Source organism: Anabas testudineus, chromosome 4 (assembly GCF_900324465.2).
Source record: "Anabas testudineus chromosome 4, fAnaTes1.2, whole genome shotgun sequence".
Classification (NCBI taxonomy): domain Eukaryota; kingdom Metazoa; phylum Chordata; class Actinopteri; order Anabantiformes; family Anabantidae; genus Anabas; species Anabas testudineus.
Window position 1 is genome coordinate 1,743,177 of NC_046613.1, and position 14,835 is coordinate 1,758,011.

Genomic DNA, 14,835 nt, shown 5'->3' on the forward strand with positions numbered 1-14,835 from the left:
TGCTTCTGTCATTAGCTGTTGTTGTTGTCCTTGACTGATCCATTATGTGAATGTTGCTTTGTACACGAGGTTGGTGGTTTCTTTCTTTTTCAGGACATTAACTCCAGTCGCTCTGGCTGTTTACACTACATTGCCAGTTTGTGTAATGTCTGATTGTTTAGGACTCTTATCTCAGATTTAAAATCATTTCCTTTCTTTCCATAGACAGTTCTGTGGTCTTCGTGTTGATTTATCCTTTTGAACAACAAATGCCATCTCCGCAGGTAAAGGTGAAGGCTAAAACCAAGAGCAATAATGTAGAGCTTGTTAGTGTGAGAAAATCAATCTTGAAGGACTGAACTTTCATTTCATATTCATCTTTTGATCTTAAACCCAAATGTCTTTGGTGTATAGAAAAAAATAAATGAATTAGCCTTGTCTTTTCAATACTTTCAGACGGGGCTGTAGCCTATATTGCTTGTGCGTCATGTAAGCTCCCTTGCAGTAAATTGGCAGATCTGATGTATGAGCTCATTCCTACAACCTGGGAATTGAGGGAGAAATTGGTTCACTTGTATTAGCCTGGAATTCAATTAAACCATGTTCCAGCTACTTGCCTCTGAAATGTGCTCTGGGCTGCCAGGGAAGCCACTTGGTGTCAGCCTCTGTGTGGACATAGACATGCCAGGTCAGCTCTCATCGAAACAGGTGAACAACCATAGTGAGACATACTTATGCCCTACCAATAATCATTACCAAGCCATCCACATTTCTTTACTGTTAGGATAGACAACAGCAGTATGACTGCCTTGGTATAATAATAACTGACAAGGAGACTGTTGGAGGTGATTGTTAGCTTCTGTCTCACAGTACTGGCGTTGATTCCAATACAGTATAGATATAGATATACAGACCGTTTCCCTTTCTTTCACATTTTTCTCTAAGTGCATTACAATATAATTCCCCATTCCACCAGTGTGCTGTGGTTATTAGGGGACTTCAACATTCTGACATTTTCACCAGCTTATTCACTATTGAAATGCAAATCATAAAAACATTAACGCTGGAGCTGTGTGGTTTATTTTTACCTTTCATGATTGTAATTAAGAAGTCTACGAAGCTTTGTGAAAGCCCTGTGGGGCTGCACTGTTAATTACACCACACATTGTGAACCTGCATAAGAGAAAGCTTAAAACTGGACACATTAAGTCATTTTGTTCCAACACAAAGAGCCTAACCATCACACAAAATATGTATGTGTATAATGTACAGTGCTGACATTCAATTCAATTTAAAAATAATGTCAATTTATACCTTCTGGTTGCCCTCTGCACTAAGGACACTCACACACATAATTTATTTACATACTACATTTAGTGATAAGCGAAATAGGATATGGACATGTTGCACACATGTACCCTCACAGACAAGTGATGATGAAATATACATCAATTAATATCTGAGCAGACACATGGATGCAGAATGTAGAAATTGGCTTTAATTCCATAGAAGTTTAAAATGTATAAGCAGTTAAATGAAAAGCATAAACCCCATGCTAACATGTACTCCCACACTCTCAGACATTGTCATCCTTTAGAGTTGAAGAAAAGGGGCAGGCTTTAGTACCACTTAATCCTGAGCAGCTGTGAAGAGCAGTTAGTACTACCTGACTTTGCTGTGTGAGCTCTCCTCACACTAGAAGAGGAACTGAAAGTGAAGATTAGAGACGGTTACGATTGATTTGTGGATGGAGTCAGATGAAAATATGACAGATAACAGAAAACATCACGATTCAAAATGTTCCAGATGTGACATTGATTGTAGTAGGAGCAGAGAGTGAGTGAAACAAATAGAGGGTTTTGGCATCAACTGAAGTGAGCAATACAAGGCATTGTGGGAATTAAGGTCATGGATGCTACGCTTGCTGTATTATCAACTGGTTTTCACAGTGCGGAAAAAGTATTACAAATAGAATGCAACTTTTCAACTTTCCAGTTTGGAAGCAGAAATTTGTTGTTCTATGGTTCATAAAGAATATGTACTGTAAAGTTTAACAGTGTGTCTGAACCTCCTCTCCTAGTTGTAATGGTGCTTTTCTCAGGAACATATAAGGAGCCATGTACAATTAAGAGATGAAAACTCCTTTACGTGGAAATGCATCATCTAAATCCGTGAATTTCTGTCTTTTACACAATTTAGTAGCCGATGAACCAATAAAGCAACCTCCAAAAAAATGAAGAAGTGGTACAGGAGACCCTGGTATTGTTGTGGACAGAAATTGGGACTCTTTAATGTCATACAAACACACATCCCGGAGGTCTATACAGCTGGTAGACAGAAGTGGAGACACTGACCTCCATTATTTGTGTCAAGTAGCCAGAAGAGACAGTTGCATGCTTGGCACAATAAAGAGGACCCATAAAGCTACTTACAAAAATAGATTTTATAGGATGGCCGTTTAAGGACAATTTAAAAAAACTTACAAGAAATCTATATCATTTTATGTACATAGTTCTATTATATATTTTTTTTAGTATTTTATACCATCTATATTATTTATATTAACAAATGTACTTACATTCATCATGCACAGCATTAGGCTTTTTGGTGATTTCCTTGAATAAATGTTTTTTTTTTTCTGATTGAACAACGTGATCTTTTATAAAAGAAAATGCCAAATATTTGGTGCACAGGAGTTTATTCATTTTGGGTTTGCTGAAATCAAAAACTCGACATAAGAGACAGACCCATCCCAAAGAATTAAGCAGCCTACCTGAGTTTAAAGGGGTTATCTGAACACAAAGTGGAAGCAAACTATAATAGTCATAAAAACCTGTGGACTTCTGTTGTGGTGTATGTTAATGGATTTAGGGATGATGACAGGAGGAGGTGTAAAGGGTGATAAATGGATGAATTGGGAATGGTTAAGCACAAAGGATGAGAGCAGTGAATTACTAAATCCTGGCAAACTCAACAACAAATTTAGCAAATGTTAAAGGCTGTTTTTTTTTTATTAAGTACAGTTGAAAGAAATCAAATCATGTAGCTTAGATCTTTGTGAAAAGCAGCGTGGATTGAGTCCTGGTAAAGGTGGACTGCTGAAGCAAATCCTGTGAAAGTTAGGTCTTTTTACTGTGAAGTAAATGGATGATAGAACTGCATTAAGCCTGGGTTAGTCTGCAGTTGGCTGGGCAGTTTTAATGAGCGATAGCTGAATGAGTTGGGTTATTAACATAATTACACAAATCTGCTGGTGTAATGTAGGAGAGATGGTAGAAAGGCAATAAATAGATGAAGCAGGAGACTGACTCGGCTGGTGATGGCTAGCATGTAATTATCAATGAAGGCTAGTTATTGGGAATGGATGGAGCTGGGGATGAGGGGGAGGGGAAACATTAGTGGAATTATAAGATGAGGAGTGTTGCCAATTTGGTTAGTCTGTATTGGCTGTTAGAGAACATCACAAGTCAGAATCAGATTTATTCATTAAGCACCATGTACAAAAAAAAAAAGTATGTGATGCAGAATCAATGCACAATGAAACAGACAGTAAAACAAATACAGTAACAGCAATAATAATGATTGGATAGGAAACACTGGATTATTAATATTCTGTGTTGTTGGAGTGGGATGTGTGCAGTACGTTGAACGTGTGATTGTGCAAAGAAACCGCATGTAGATTAGTATGAATGTGTAACTAGAAGCTGTGCATTGGTATAAACAATTTCCAGTTTTCTGGTTTTCAGCATGAATTTGTCTTTAAATGAGATCTGTCCTTCACCAAAGTCAGAAATATCAACAAACACAATGTGCTTCACATGTGCACGGTGTAAGCATACTCTTATGTTTAAGAGAACGGGGCCCCAGCAGTGGATTTGCCAATTACAGTGTTCTCTGGCAAATCCCCTTGAAGCTGCACAGTGCTGTGCTGTGAGCACAGGACATGCTAGAGAACCTCATGCCACCCTCCTGAAGTTTGTTTCTGAAGTTTTAGTCAGAAATATGCACACCAATAGGTCATTCTGTGGGAGTCTCAGTCCCTATTCCTCCCTGAGCAGTGTACATTTTAAAGAACGGCACATGCATGACACATTTGGAAATCTTGATTTTATTTAGCCATTATGAGCCACATATAGATAGAGGTAGATGCACTTCAGTGCTTCATTTCATGACCTAACTCGAGGTCTGCAGGTTTTATCTCTGCAGCTCGAACTTCATACACATATATCTGTATTTGTATGAAACAAACATCTGTAACTGTAACGTACTGACCAACGCAGGACACACACTGCCAAACTGTGTAGCTAATTGTCGCTGAAGATTCCCAGTGGTCCAGGTGAAGTCATCTGGAAGTTGAGACATGGAAACTGAACTTGCTCCTCGATAGGTTGAAACGTGTCAGTACTCATCCAAGTAGCTCCTTCGGTCTGAAGATAGTTGGTTAGAGGCCACAAATGTATGCTCTAAGTTTTTGTCTCACTCCACCCCTGGCCTGAATTGGCTGCTTAGGTGAAACAATGGAAAGGGAACCTCCCTTATGATGTAATAGTCACACCTCTGCCAACCCCACTTATCCCCTAAAGTGGGTCGTTAGGTGTGTCCAACCTGGTTCAGGTGCGAATTAGCCCTGATCTTTGTAGGGCTGGATGAAAGGATAGCATGATAAATAGAAGACAGGTCGTGTCCAAGGCCTGCACCTCTGTTGAGTGTTTATTTGCGCATGCAAGGCTTCCCTCACACCTCCGTAGCTGATTGCAGCTGCAATGTTTTCCGTCATCCCAACACAAGCAACAATTGGGACACAATGGACCTCTTCCTAAGCGTGCTATTGATTGCGTTAGTTTCATCATTGGAAGGACATGTTAGGTTGTTAGGCTACGGGTCAGCTATGGTTGAGAGCCATGGCAAAGCACTGCTACCCGTTTTGTGCATCAACTTCAGCACTTCTTCCCAGTGGAATATACCGCTTTCATGAAGGTCAAATTCTTTCCAGGAGCCTGGCTAACTCAGCAGGTAGATGCAGGTTTGTGGGTTCGAGCCCTGTGGTTTTAGGGCAGGTCATTTGAATAAGGCTGGAAGAGGATGCAACAATCTCCAGTGTTATCCAGCCAACTTGGCTTCTAGCTCCTCAAAGAGTTACAAACTGTTAAGTTAGGTTGCTCAGTTCGTTGTCTTGACAGTAAGAGGTACATCAGTGTGATCAGTAACAACTCGTCTACTGGATCAGTCTCATTGATGAGGTGAATTGCATGGAAAAAACTGACCAAGAACTGGCAACTTCAGTCAGGCTGTCAATGGCAATCCTAGAGCGTTTGTTCACAAACAGCCTGTAAAGTTGAGAGTGACTTCAAAGAAGTCGCTGTCACCTGTCTGGATGGCCCTGACTTGCTCAGGGACGGACTCCAGGGACTGATTCCCTACTAAGCATAGGGACTTGTGCTTAGCAAGTAGTCAGTGATAAATTGGGAACAGAAGGACAATGTTTTCAAGTAGCGTACGGACCATGTAGTTGCTCATAAAAGAGCAGTAGCAGAGGATGTTATGGGCCCAGCACGCTTCCGCTGCGCCACTCTGCTATCAGTCAGCCTACATGGGACTCGAACCCACAATCCCTCTACAGCTGTGGTGCTGTCCAGTCCCGTCAACATACAGTGGCTGGCTTTCCGGGATGTCTCAATGACTACCAAGGCTATTGTGGTATTAACACGGAGGGAGAGTTCAGTGCTTTCCTTCATGACCCGGCTCAAGCAGCAATATTAAAACACATCACACATCACTTCCTTAGCCTGCTATTGATCAACTTGGTTCCACAACCTCTCAACTGTGCAGCTAATTTAAGCAAAAGTCAGCTGCATTACGGTAATTAACACTTTAGGGAACGTCTCCTCAACACAATGACACCACATTTTCAGCCACTTTCAAATGCATTCAAACTTTGCTCCTCATGAGCAATGCACAATTGTCATTTGCTTTTAGGCATATTGTTGGATTTTAACTTCTAAGCTACTCCACATTAGGAATAGTCACATATTCAAACTGACAATCCAAATTTTGGGATGTTTTGCATGGTACTGTTTTCTCATCATGACCACTCTACCTGGTTCACTCTGCAGCCAGTTCGCAGCTGTGCAGCTGTGGAGGAGACCAAATCCCACTCAAAGACCCTCAGACACCAGCCAGCCATGATTCAGAATCTGTAGCTGACTGATGCCTGCCGTTGCATTTACATTGTCATTTAGCAGACGTTGTTATTCAAAGCCACTTAAAAGTACGGTACAAGGAGAGCAAAGAGTTCAGTGCTTTACTTCTCAGGCCCAACACACTAGACCTCTTACTAAGCATGCCTCTTGCTAAGGCTAAGGCCAACACATTGTGGCCAGGTGTGGCCACCAGCAGTTGCTGCGAGTGAAGCAGTTTTTCTTACTTAGAAAGGATTGCAACAGAGCGCGACTTCTCACAGACTTTCTGTGGACTTCCTTGTAGCATCAAGGGAAATGTCTCTTAAGTAGCCCGGCTAGCTCAGTCGGTAGAGCATGAGGCTCTTAATCTCAGGGTTGTGGGTTCGAGCCCCACGTTGGGCGCTGTGGTTTTAGGGTGGCTCATTTGGAGGACAATGCGCAAATCTTCAGAAGGCTTTGCTACTAGCTCTTCTAAGAGGTTATAACATCTCCTCTAAGAGGCATAACAGCGAGACCACAAGTGTTATGTACGTTGTGTTCCTCTCCACTTAGGAGCGAGCTCAGCGCTTCCACCTGTGTCAACATACAGCCTTGTAAACATGAGACAGACTTTTACGGCATCCTTTTTCACCTGTCAGGATGGCCGAGCGGTCTAAGGCGCCAGACTCAAGGACTTGTTCCTTCTCAAGCTAATGGGACTTCTGGTCTCCGAGTGGAGGCGTGGGTTCAAATCCCACTCCTGACAAGTACTTTTCTGCAGTTTTTATCTCTACAACTGGAAATTGATACACAGATATCTGTATTTGTATAAAACAAACATGTCCCTGTAATGTACTGAACAACGCGTGATACACACTGCCAAAAAGTGGAGCTGATTGTCTGTGAATGAGATGAGATGAGATGAGCAAAAACTATACTTTTACCTCAGCTTGTATGTGCCTGGTACATCATGTTGTCCGCTCACCCACCGCACAGTTCTGAAGGAGTATGAGTCCAGATGAATGATTTCAGTGCTTTACTTCATGACCCAACTTAAGCAACAATTAAGACAGATCAGGCCTTTCCCTACAATAAACACAACCTTGATACAGTTGGTTTTCATAACAGAAAGAATATGCTAAGCACTCCATAACCAAGGGTCACGGCCAAGTATTGACGATAGCTTTGTACAGCAAGTTCAGCAGTGTGAAATGATACTCTCATTTGTTTTGTGAGCATGCACCTTGCGCTCTTTTTAGATTTTTTTTCTGCCATATCCACATAGTGTCAAACTTTGCTTTTCACTGGGACCATTGTGCCAATAAACCGTGCTATCCAGTCACCCGTTGCCCCATTCTCAAAGAGTAGAAATCCTGCTCATAGGCCCTTACTCATAAATCCGACTGTGTCAGAATAATAATAAGGAGCTACTTTATTGATCCCCTCAGGGAACATGTTATTTGGACAGGGATATGTGAGGTTTCAGTGCCTCAAACAGTAATTCCCATACTAGGAGTTGAACCCGGGCCACCTGGGTGAAAACCAGGAATCCTAACCATTGTCTGGTGCCTGCAGTTTCGTGACCAGTTCAGTGCTTGATTTTCATGCCAACATCTTATTTGTTATTGTTATTGTTATTCGTTAAACTCACCTTGAGGTGGGGTGTTTGCTGGCTGGTGATTGTCTGTGTATTGTTCAGTGCAACACCAGTCTTTGGGGAGCTTTCTCTTTCAAACTGCTGCTGAAGCCGTTGTTCCTTACCATCATAGAGGCAGCTTCATCAGTGCACTGTGCACCTACATGAATATTGGGAAGATAGTGTTTTGTGAAGTATGTGTGAACAACATAGAAAATAGCTTCTCCTAAAGCAGTAGCTTTAAGATTGATAAAAGAATGTCTTGTATTTGCTCCGTTTTGTTAATGTATGTACATATAAAATGATTATCATCTCCTCCGCCACAGTGGTAATTTCATCAAAGTGGATGGAAAATGGGTCCATTTTGAAATGTTCTATTAGTGTGTTTCCAACGTTTATCAATTCTGTCTTTCGCTGTATTGTTAGACAGGTACAGTCCTAAATTTGCTAGCTACCTGTGGTCCACTATTTCTGCTGTTTTAATAGAAGCTCGTTAAATAAGTGTCTCTATGTTATTTGTCTTTTTGACTTTTGCAGTAAATAGAGAGCACTCAAACGAAGCAACACTTTTTTGCAACTCTGCTTTTCGTTATTTCTGGCCCTGGCAAAACGTTCCCTAATGTTCTGGGGCCCGTTTGTAATTAGTTTCTTTTTTTTTCAGTAGAAAAATACTCCCTGTGTTTGCATGTCAACATGTCAGGGTGATGTCAGGGTGTTTAGTAATCTGGTGTCACTTCAGATTGCTAATTTAGTTGATCATTAGACACAAAACCTATTGGTAGAAGGATGTTGGAGATGGAGCTGCCAGGCAGGAGGGCAAGAGGACGACCAAAGAGGAGATATATGGATGTCTTAACAGAGGACATGAGGTTGGCTAGTGTTAGGGTAGAAGATGTTCATGATAGAGTTAGGTGGAGAAGGATGATTCGCTGTGGCCACCCCTGATGGGAAAAGCCGAAAGAGAAGAAGAAGAAGACACAAAACCTCAAATACTTTACCTCACAATGACAAAACAAAACAGGCCTCTCTAGCTGAACAGATTTCACAAATGATCTTTTTTCTTTCTTATCCACATTGATTTACGCTGCTAATTAGAATTAGCACTAAGTGTAGTAAAACAACAAAGTGCATCAAGTAGTTTTTCAGCTGGTGTTGCTCTCTACATGACCACCAAGACAGCCTGTGATCTGATAACTGGAACTACTACTGGCGCATATCTTATGTCCCCCACAAAGAGTTACAGAAAAATCTGTCATTACAGGATGTGGTGGTTGTTATGGTTGTTTTAGTGAGAATGCCATTTCCCAACTGGTCTGACAGTTCATGTGATCCCCCACACCACAGTCCAATGGCAGGCAAGGCAGAAAGCCAATGTATAAATGCAGCAAAGCTCCATTTGAAAGAGAAAGAAATGAGCTGCATTAAAGACCTAATTAATTTTTCAATTAATTAGCTACATTGCCTACCTTGTTTTGAGATATAAATTAGGTGCATATCCCACAATGAGAAGTAGTATTAGTTTGAACAATGTTTTATTGAACATATGAAAAAGGCTCATTGAACAGTAAAATATTGCAGTTTAGAGGTAGGTAATATTAAAATGGATTGAAGAAGTTAAACATACAAAATGGAATAGAAAAAAAGTCATTTTATCATTTGTCATGAACTTACATAGTGTAACATTCAACAGCTAGGAATGTGTTCGAAGGCATTCTAATTAAGCACTTGGCAAATGAAAAACACTTCATAATATCGTTGAGAAAATCTCAGTTTGACCTGACAATGTAATGCTGGCCAACCCCAACTATGAGCAAAAACCGAAGAGTCAGTGGCTTAGAAACTAGTCAGAGTTCAATTCCAGACAATAATATGTATTCTGACATATGTGTGCCTGTAATGTCTCTATACTTTTTTCCTTATATTGCTTAAGACTAATAACTACCTCTTTGGGAGGGGAGGGGGGATTTCATCCACTGCTTAGTGTGTGACCTCACAGATGAGATCCCATCAGAGTCTATTGATGGGTGTGTGCTTCACAATGACATCACAAGTTGTCCCAATCAGAGAGTGTAAGTAGAAGTGTGAATGTGTCTTTGTGTGTTAGGGTTGTGATATAGGTAATTAATTGACGTGTGGAACAAACCTTGTATCAGATGAGTTAGGTGGACTAGGTTTTGTTAGATGAAACACAGTGGATGCCCCCCACACACTTATGTGATGAAGGTCAGTCAACCGGAAAACTGTCCTTTGGTCTGAAGTCCAAATTTGAGATTTTTGGTTCTAACCAAAAATCACTGAATCTGAATCGTGAACCACTAAATCTGGAAGTTGGCTACTGGACTCTCTTCTTGTTAGGTAGAGAACAATAAGAAACCAGTTGCCATGACTCACTTGAAGATAACTTAACTTGGATGACTGAAATTCTTCACCAACACATAATTGGAGGATAAGATGTGGTGGTATGGAAGTGATTTGCTGGTGACACTGCTGGTGACTTAGTCAAGATTGAGGGTACGTTTAACTAGCATAGCTACCACAGCATTTTGCAGATACATGCCATCCCATCTGGTTTGCACTTAGTGGGACCTTAATTTGTTTTTCAATAGGATCATGACTGCAAACATACCTCTAGGTTATGTAAGAGCTACAGAACTGGTCCAAGAAGGAGAGTGATGGAGTGCTGCCTTAGATGACCCGGCCTCCACAATCACCAGATCTGAATCTAACAAGAACTCAACACATCTGGGACCTGATCTTGGCTGGGTTCCCAATTCCACAGAGAGTAGCCAAAGTACCAAATTGAGAAGATGTTCAGAAGGCTTGTCACTTACTTTTCCACTACCACTTTGTTTAATGGCTGCGTCTCATAAAGGCATGAAATTGTTGATTTCATCATGATTGAAATATTGTGGTTGTTGATGTTTGTGAGATCACATCTCATCTTTTATTTTGAAAGTTTTAAAAAATGTGGATTGTGTATTTAAGTTTGTGTGTGTGTCCAGATTTGGCTTAGTTATACCAGTGTAACTAAAAGTAAGGCTTCGTAAATTTATGTAAAAGCAAAATGTTTTTATCCTGTGGTTCTCCCACTTTGCGGTTATCCAAAACTCCTCATACTTTTCTATGTATGCTTGAAGTTCAGACGAGAGCTTAAATAACACAAGTTAGAAATCCTATCAGTGAGAAGTACAATAGTTGACTAAAAAACATTCTTGTAATGCCACTGTTTCATATTTCCCACTTTCACACTCAGTTAAAGGACATCGTGGCACAAAATGAATAAGTCAGAAATGTGATAAACCAAAACAGTGTTGACTCTAGCACTCACCAACATCAGCAATGGTCAGTCGTACAATATTGACAGGCAGTCAAGTTATCACAATAACCTGACAGTGTGTCAATGTTTTACTTTATTTTATTGTGATGAGTAGATCACTGCACCAATCTTTATTTTAAAGTGTATTATTTTTGATGTAGTGAGGCATTATTTAAAAACCTAAAGTAAAAGAGATCTTTTGAACTCTGCTACAGAACATACATGGTAACCACTAATTTACACTTAATGCACAACTAGTTTCATTTCAGAATAAAACTCTATTATAAGGCTTGTTGCTCACTATAAACCACATTGCATGAAAATATACATGCACATTTTGACTTCAATTACCTGTTTTTTAAGCCCCAAAAGGGGAATAATACAGACACTTTAATATATGTATAGGCTCTTATGCATCTGATTTTGTATGGGTAATCTGATGGGGTCAGATATGTGAAAGCTAATGTCCTCGATACTTAATGACCCATTTTAGGTGTTAAGAGGGGTTGGGCAGAGGTGTGAGTATTACATCCTTCACATCCTTTGTTTCACCAAGCAGCCAATTCAGGCCAAGGGTGGAGTGAAACAAAAACTTAGAGCATACATTTGTGGGCTCTAATCAGCTATCTTCAGACTGAAGAAGCCACTTGGATGAGTAGTGAAACATTTTTAACCCAACAAAAGGAAGTCTAGTTGTCATGACTGAACTTCCAGATACCTTCACCTGGACGAGAATCTTCACTGACATGCGCTACAAGAGGAACGTGTGAGGATGTCTTCAACTCACCATTGCTGTGCGCCTAACGCCTAATTGGGGAATGTGTTTATTTGCGATAGCCTTCATACACTCATTCTCAGAGGGTCTGGGGGCCTCTCTGCTTCTTTTCCTTGGCCCTTCTATGTCTTCATCAGACGTGGACCTGCGCTTGCCGCTCTTCTTTGTCTCTCTACTGCTGTCGCAAGTTGAACCTAAGATGGTGCAATGAACAACAGCAACATGAGTAAGATAACCTCAAGTCAAGTCAAGTCAAGAAGCTTTATTGTCATTCCAACCACATATAGCTGAAGCAGTACATAGTGAAATGAGACAACGTTTCTCCAGAACCATGGTGCTACATAAAACGGCAACAAGACAAACATGGGGCTGAGGACTGCTAAGTTGTCCTAGCAAAACACATAAAGTGCATCCTGTGCAACCTAGTGCAAACAGTGCAAGAACACAAAGAAAAAGTGCAGACAGACGTCAGAAGACAGTGCAAAAACAGAACACAAAACACAAAACAGCAGCGACCAGTAGCGGAAATGAATACAATTTACATCTGAGATATGTGCAAGAACAGCAAAGTTAAATGATTTAAATGGAAACATGTGAAATCTAGTGTGTGTGTGTGTGTGCTCAGTTCAGTTTGTAGTGTGTGTGTTGAGGAGCCTGAAGGCTTGGGGGAAGAAACTGTTCAACAGTCTGGTTGTGAGGGCCCGAATGCTCCGGAACCTCTTCCCTGATGGCAGAAGTGTGAAAATTGGGTGTGAGGGGTGGGTGGGGTCGTCCACAATGCAGGTAGCCTTGCGGATGCAGCGTGTGGTGTAAATGTCCGTGATGGAGGGGAGAGAGACTCCAATGATTTTCTCAGCTGGCCTCACTATCTGTTGTAGGGCCTTGCGATCCGAAACGGTGCAGTTCCCAAACCAGGCAGTGATGCAGCCGCTCAGGAGGCTCTCAATGGTCCCCCTGTAAAATGTAGTCAGGATGGGGGGCGGCAGATAGGCTTTCCTCAGCTTCCTCAGGAAGTAGAGACGCTGCTGGGCCTTTTTGCTGATGGAGCGGGTGTTGAGTGACCAGGTGAGGTTCTCCTCCAGATGAACACCAAGAAATTTGGTGCTCTTGATGATCTCCACTGACGCTCCATCGATGGTCAGTGGAGAGTGGTCACTCTGTGCTCTTCTAAAGTCAACAACCTCCCATGTAGTTGAGTGGGAAAAGTTAATACAAAGTGTGTACACTGCTGTTCACACTCTTCACACACACACAGACACACACGCAGACACAGACACTGTTCACACCTTCAAACATCTGAGCAGTTAACTTTTATTACTGACTCTGAGTTTCAGCATTTATCTAAATCTGAGCAAGACACAGAGTCTCCTTGTTCTGTTCACTGTTCACTAAAACACATGTAATGAAATTAATTTCTGTCTCTTTTAACCTGTGCTCTTGGGGGGTGCAGGCTTTGCTAAGGCAGAACTGGATTGAGGTTCCCTCCAGGCGTAGCTGCAGCCCGGGGAGGGACCAGAACTTGTCCTGCTCTTCTTTCCTGCTTTGTAAAAGCTCCTGTCAGAGCTTTTCTTGAACGTGCAGTTTTCCACTGCGTAGAAAACGGGATCAGTTTGGTGTCCTGTTGGAACAGACAAAGATTATGTTTGTTACATGTGTTGAATGTGTATCATCTACTGTGAGTGATTGAAGTGATTAGTAATCACTGCAATTCTTGTTGGATTTTGTCTCCACTACTTACCCAGTGCTTTACTGGACACCCGCCACTGAACAGCTTTTGCTGTTGGCCACGATTTTGACGCTGACGCTTTCCACTGTCTGGAAGGTTGTACATTAGAATAATATAGAGCCGTCATATCAGAGCTAATCACATACATTTTATCTAGTGTATGACTTGGTTTATATGGTAACTGAAACATTGAGATTTATTCTTCTGCAAGTTCTTAAATGGGATTGTTAGATTTTCAATATAAAAGTAACTTTGTAAAGTGCCTTGAGACTAATAATGTGTCTGCAGACACACCTCGTTTTTGTTTTCATTATACGCTGTACTTCTAAGCATATACTGTATTTTTCTGTGTTTGCTCATAGCACAAATAGATGCAATCCAAAACCCAATGATGTGTAATTTCTGAACAAAAATCTAAATTCTCAAACTGTAAAAACAGATATTGGGGTGGATGTTTCTCAGCTGACAGGGCAGTTGTCTATGAGTGCCAGTATTGGTTGTTTGATTTCTGGATCCTACTGGCCTCGTGTGTCTTTGGATGCTAACTCAACATAGTGACAACATCAGCTGTCCAGTTTTTTTCCTGCCCCTGTTAGCACTGAAACTAAAGAGAATAAATTAGTTAAAAAGTAAATTAAACTTAACTTTGCTTGAAAAGCACTAAAACAATTAAACAGTTCAGTAAAATGGAGAATTAGAGACAGACAAGTTTTTTTTTTTTCATTTTGCATTTTGACTGATTTATTTTCATATGTTAAAGTGCTTTGTGTAGATGAAATGATAAATTGTACTGCAGAATTAGCTGCAAGTAGACATTTCTCTCACAGAGTGTGACTAATCAGTGTAACACATTTTTTTCTGTAATTAATTTATTGCAATTAATGTGTTATTTTGACAGTGCTAATATGAAAATAATGATACAGGAGAGCACTAGATATGTGCTTTACAGTTACCTAGTGTACAAGTGAAATAATGCATGTGATCTAATTTCAAATTGACTAGTTTGATATAAAGTATTGTAAATCAGTGGGTCAACTTAGGAATGCAACAGTTTGTACACATTGTATTAATTCTCCTGTACTAAGTTGACTGTATAGTTATTTTACAGAGGAGTGTGATGTGGGACATTCATTGATTTTCAATACATTTGTAATCAAATCATGTTTTCATTTTTTCATTAAGAGAATAGAACAAGGGGTCTGAAGCAATTATGTTCAACATCAAGAAGACTGGGGTTTGATACTT

The 14,835-nt window shown here is 40.6% G+C and overlaps 2 non-coding genes across 2 annotated transcripts; both read left to right on the top strand.

The window, feature by feature from the left end:
• Positions 1–6,487: 6,487 nt before the first annotated feature.
• On the top strand, positions 6,488–6,560 carry trnak-cuu. The gene has a single exon. It is a non-coding gene; the product is annotated as a tRNA-Lys (tRNA).
• Positions 6,561–6,791: 231 nt separating this feature from the next.
• Positions 6,792–6,903, top strand: trnal-caa. The gene is made up of 2 exons: positions 6,792–6,829; positions 6,858–6,903. It is a non-coding gene; the product is annotated as a tRNA-Leu (tRNA).
• Positions 6,904–14,835: the final 7,932 nt, after the last annotated feature.